This window comes from Penaeus japonicus, unplaced genomic scaffold (genome assembly GCF_977035675.1).
Source record: "Penaeus japonicus unplaced genomic scaffold, GWHDUDI00000001_assembly GWHDUDI00000002, whole genome shotgun sequence".
Lineage (NCBI taxonomy): Eukaryota > Metazoa > Arthropoda > Malacostraca > Decapoda > Penaeidae > Penaeus > Penaeus japonicus.
In genome coordinates this window covers 27,864,891-27,869,890 of record NW_028234404.1, presented here as the reverse complement: position 1 = coordinate 27,869,890, position 5,000 = coordinate 27,864,891, and positions in this window count along the sequence as shown.

The following is a 5,000-nucleotide window of genomic DNA, read 5'->3' as shown; positions in this document are numbered from 1 at the left end:
ACTGTGGCATGGCTTGGTTACTATTTTTAAGGGCTTACATTGGGACACTCAGCATGGTTTTCGTATTCGGTACCATGTGGCAGCAGGAAGAGACACCACCTTCTGTGTCACCTATCCACGCACATGTTCTCAGGCGCACTCCGTTCTCGGGCTTCTTCCACAAGCAAATTCTATGACATAATCTTCTGCCAAGTCCTCAGCTGTCGTTACTGTTGATCGTACAGTGCACTCGCGCACCGTATTTCTGGCCATCCTCCACATCTGCGCTTCCGTGTCATCTTCCGTCCTAGTCATTACCTGCTCTTCCATGGGCAAACTGCGACATTCTGGGTATTTGCACTACCAGGCACGGCTGGTTCCACGAGCGTTCCGGCAGGAGGCGCCATTCTAACTGCATCATGGGGGCTTCCGTGTAACTGTGCTGATAAGCCTCTGGGCCAACGCCATGACACAAGGACCCCCCGCAAAAAGGAACCGCCTTGTCGTGGCGCAGGGGCTTGAACTCCTTCCTCGGACGAGCCCGTTCTAGAATTGGCCAGTCTCTCCCTCCCATTGAGGTGGCCTTCTAGCGGTTGATTCTCCGAGGAAGGACGACTAAGCGTTCCTAGGTGCTGATCTAGTAGGTGGGATCACACCCCCCCTGGTCCTCCCCCCAAGGGAGCACACACCTGCCCACGTGTTTGCTGTGCGTGGCGCCCCTGTGCGCTGGGAGACGGGAGTCCTGGAGGTTGAGCGATGCCATGTATGAGTACGGCCTGCTGCTAGCAACACGCCTCTTTGGTCCTCTATTCCAGCAAGACAGGAGGCCTGATCTCGACTCGGTTAGGTTAACCGGCTGGTCTCTCTTTTTGAGCTAGGTTAAGGTCAAGCAGCCCCTGTCTTGCAGGCATTCGGATGTATTTGCGAATCAATGCGAGGCGGGGGTTGCGTATATCGTCCCTCCACCCCTGTGGCTTCTGAGCATGGTCTCAGTGCACAGCTTCCCCTTGTTGGACTCTGTGGTGGGTGGGGGCGCGGGAGGATGAATTGAACGCATTTTTCTATGGCATCTAACACACACAAAAAAAAAAAACCCTGACTGACCCCCCACGTTGACGAACCTGGAACAAAGATGATCAAGGCTGTCACCTTGGAACCTTTCAAGGTCCTTGGTGACAAAAGTAGAAAGTTGGGTAAGGCTCTGGCGTCGGTTCAGAGAAAGCCTACCCAAGAGCCTCGGGCTGGACCCTCCAAACCAACCCTTGGCTCTGACAAGTCTCTGGCATCGGTTCAGAAGACGAGTCAAATTAAGAATGGAAGCCAGACAGGACCCTCCAACCCTGCTGGCCAAAATTCCGGCGTCGGTTCGGAAGACAGGCAATAAGCGTCCTCGGACGGCTACGGACCCGGAGGGCAAGTCTGTAGCCCCGAGTCGTTTCCCCCACTTTAGGGTTCCCCCTAAGCCAGAGGGATTCGACAACGCTTATCAGATGGTACGGGCTCTGGAAACCCAGAGACATTGCCGTCTGACGATTAGAATTGCCAGAGATAAAGGCATGATAATCATCCCCAAGGACCAAGCCACCCTCACCTTCCTCCAGGAGACTGACAAGCTCCTGGATGGACGGAAGGTGAGTCTGGCGACCCTGACTTCCGAAGAGAGGAAGTCCAAGATGGTGCTTCTTGGCTTCCCTCTGACCTTGAGGTCATCACCGCCCATCCCAAGGTGGTGGGAGCTTCCCGATTTTCCAAATGGAAGCACCCAACCAGGCAAGTCCTGGTCACCTTGAAGGGAGCCCCAGTTACATCCTTGGACCTTGGTAATTGGGGCTCCTACAACCTCAGGACATATGTCCCAGACCCACTCCATTGCTTCACGTGCCAGAAGTACAGACACCACCAGGCCACTTGCTCTGCAAAGCCGAAGTGTGGTGTCTGTAGTCAGGCACACAGCACAGAGGTGTGCCTCATAGCACACAAAGACGGCAAGTGGGACACTACTGCCAAGTGTCCCAACTGCCACAAAAAGCACCACGCCTGGAGCCTCGGATGTTCCGTAAGGAAAGAAGAGGGTCTTCGGCGGTAAGAGGTCGTTGCAAAACGACCAGACTTTGTTCCTGCCCCTCCAGACACTTATGTCTGGGGGCAGAACAAAGGGGTAAGGGCTCCCCCCCCCCCCTCCTAAGAGGAAGGAAGCACCGCCCAAAACAAATCCACCACCGGACACCTCCAACACATAGGAGTTTCCGGCCCTGGTGGGTGTTCCAAGGCGAAAACAGACCCGGAAGGGGTCTGGGAACACACCAAAGTCCACCCCAAGAGTGGAGAGTCAAACTCTGTTTACAGAGAATGACTTGACGCCCCTGGTGACAGTAGTTGTCACAGCAGTTGCGACATCATTGGGAAGGACCAGTGAAGAGACGGAGAAGGCAGTCAAGGTCGCCGTGACGGCAATGACCCAGACTGTCGCTGCCCTGAAGGAAAGGGATGTAAGGCCCAAGGCCTTTACACCCAATCCAACTCAGGGCGAGACTCCTCTCCCCACAAACCCCCAGGGCGAGACTTGTCTCCCCACCCAACCCGCGGCCAAGACCACACTGGCAGAGCCTGAACCCAAAACCTAAAGGGTAAGGAAGCCACGACCATCCAGAGTGAAGGTCAAGGCGACCAAGGGTTCTCCACCTCCCAGGAGACCCAGCTCTTCTAATGGCTCGACCTGTCCTGACGACAGTGACTAGTCCAGTGAGGAAATCACGATCAGTGAGGAAATCACCAAAGAGTTACCCACACTGGAGCGTCGGACACTGAGACCGATTATGTCGACGTCATTGACGACGCAGACTTAATAGATTCAGATTAGCACAATGGCTCCTAATCTAAGCATACTGCAGTGGAATATCAATAGCTTTTCCTGGAGGAATGCCCTTCTCCAAGCGATCGTGCGATCTCGGAACAATGACATTGTCATGCTCCAGGAGACTCTAACAGGAGACACTGTTCGCTTCTCGGGATATCATCCCTTTGTGTTGCCCTCTAATGAAGGCACCAGAGGTTTGATTACCCTCGTGAAGTCGACTATCCCCTGCTCCTTGATTGCCGATCCTGTGCAGTGTGGAGAAGGTGTTGAACTCCTTGCCGTTGAGATCCATATGGCTGGGGGTCCCCTCAAGCTGTACAATGTGTACAGCAGGCCAACCTGTAAGAGCTTAGATATTAGTGAAGTCTGTGTGCTGCGGCACACGAGCCAATTCTCATAGGGGGAGACTTCAATGCCCACCACCCCATCCTGGCTCCCATGCGGAGCCGGAATGCAGCAGGCTATCACATAGCCGCGGTGCTTGAGTCATGCCCCGAGATTGTTCTTCTCAACAACCAGGAGCCTACGCACGTTGGTGGGGGGCTCCTTGACCTTACCTTTGTCATTGCAGCCCTGGTCGAGAGAATTAGTTGGTCGTGGACAACACTGCCACAAGAGATCATTATGGGATAGTCACCACCATCTTGGATGCTGGCCCGGCACCCGTGCCCAAGCACAATCCTCGATGGAAGGTGGACAGGGCCAACTGGAAAGCTTTCCAGGAGGCCCTGGCCAGGTGCCTCAGAACCAGTGAATTCTCACATAATGATAATGTGGATACACTTGAGGCAAGACTAGTTAATGCCATAGACGAGGCAGCCTCAGAGACCATTCCCAAAACTCATCCGTGGTCCAGGTGTTTTAAAGACGCGTGGTACTACAATGATGAAATTAAGGAGGTCAACCACAGAATCAATATGTGCAGAAGACACTTCCGCAGACAGAGAACCCCTGAGAACCACGCTCTTTTGAGAGAGGCTCTCAGGGATGCTCAGGAAACTGCTAAGAGGGTAAAACAGGAAAAGTGGCTGGAGTGGTGTGAGTCCTTTGGCCACCAAACCTCCCTTACAGAGCTGTGGAACCACATCAGACGGGCCACAAATCGCTCAACCCCCAGAAAGACCCACCATGACCCGCGGTCGGAGGCGGAGAGACTGGCACTCGAGTTCTCTGCTAGAACAAGTAGCGCCGGTCTACCAGCAGAGTTGAGGGCATGCCAAGAGGAACTGCCTCCAGGCAGGCATGCCCTCATCAGAGAAAAGGCGGTCGAGCCTGATGATGCCGATGCCATGATCTCTCTGAGGGAATTACGGCGGACATATAAAACCAGTTCGCGGTCAGCCCCGGGTTGTGATGGGATCTCCTACCCCATCATTTCCCACCTAGGACTTGAAGGAGAGCTTGCACTCTTGCATCTCATCAACAAGTCCTGGGAGACTTCCTCACTACCACAGTGCTGGAAGAGGGCTGACATAGTTCCCATCCCTAAACCAAAGGAGCCGGGTTGGTACCGCCCCGTCTCTCTACTCAGCTGTCTGGGAAAGATGGCAGAGAGAATGGTACTGAACCAGCTCCAATGGAAGCTGGGACCTCCACATGAAACCTACATGGGTTCACAAGGGGTAAGAGCACTGCTCACAGCATGGCCACCTTACTTAGCACTGTCAGCAACACCAGATCTGTCATTGTTTTCCTGGACCTGGAGAAGGCTTTTGAACTGGTGAGCCCACTCGCCATTCAAGAGGTCCTGATCCGCAAGGGAATCAAGGGCAGACTGCTTGTCTGGATTGGTGACTATTTTCGGGACAGAACTGCCAGAGTGAAGTTCCAAGGTCACCTTTCCAGGCACTTACCCCTGGAGAATGGCACTCCACAAGGGGGATTCCTCAGCCCAGGTCTGTTTAACACCCTCATGTTAAGCATCCTCGACATTCCACTCCCATTGGGGTGCAAGATCATCTCATATGCAGATGATCTGGCAATTGTCCCTACTGGGAGAAGAAATGAGAACCTAGTCAGAAAGACCCAGCGTCGTCTGGATCTAATGTCTGAGGAATGCCGCAGAGTCGGGCTTAAGATCTCAGCAGCCAAATCGAAGGCAATGGCGCTGAAACAGGATGTCCGAGACCAAAGACTGCGAGTCCAAGGGTTAGAGCTAGAGTGG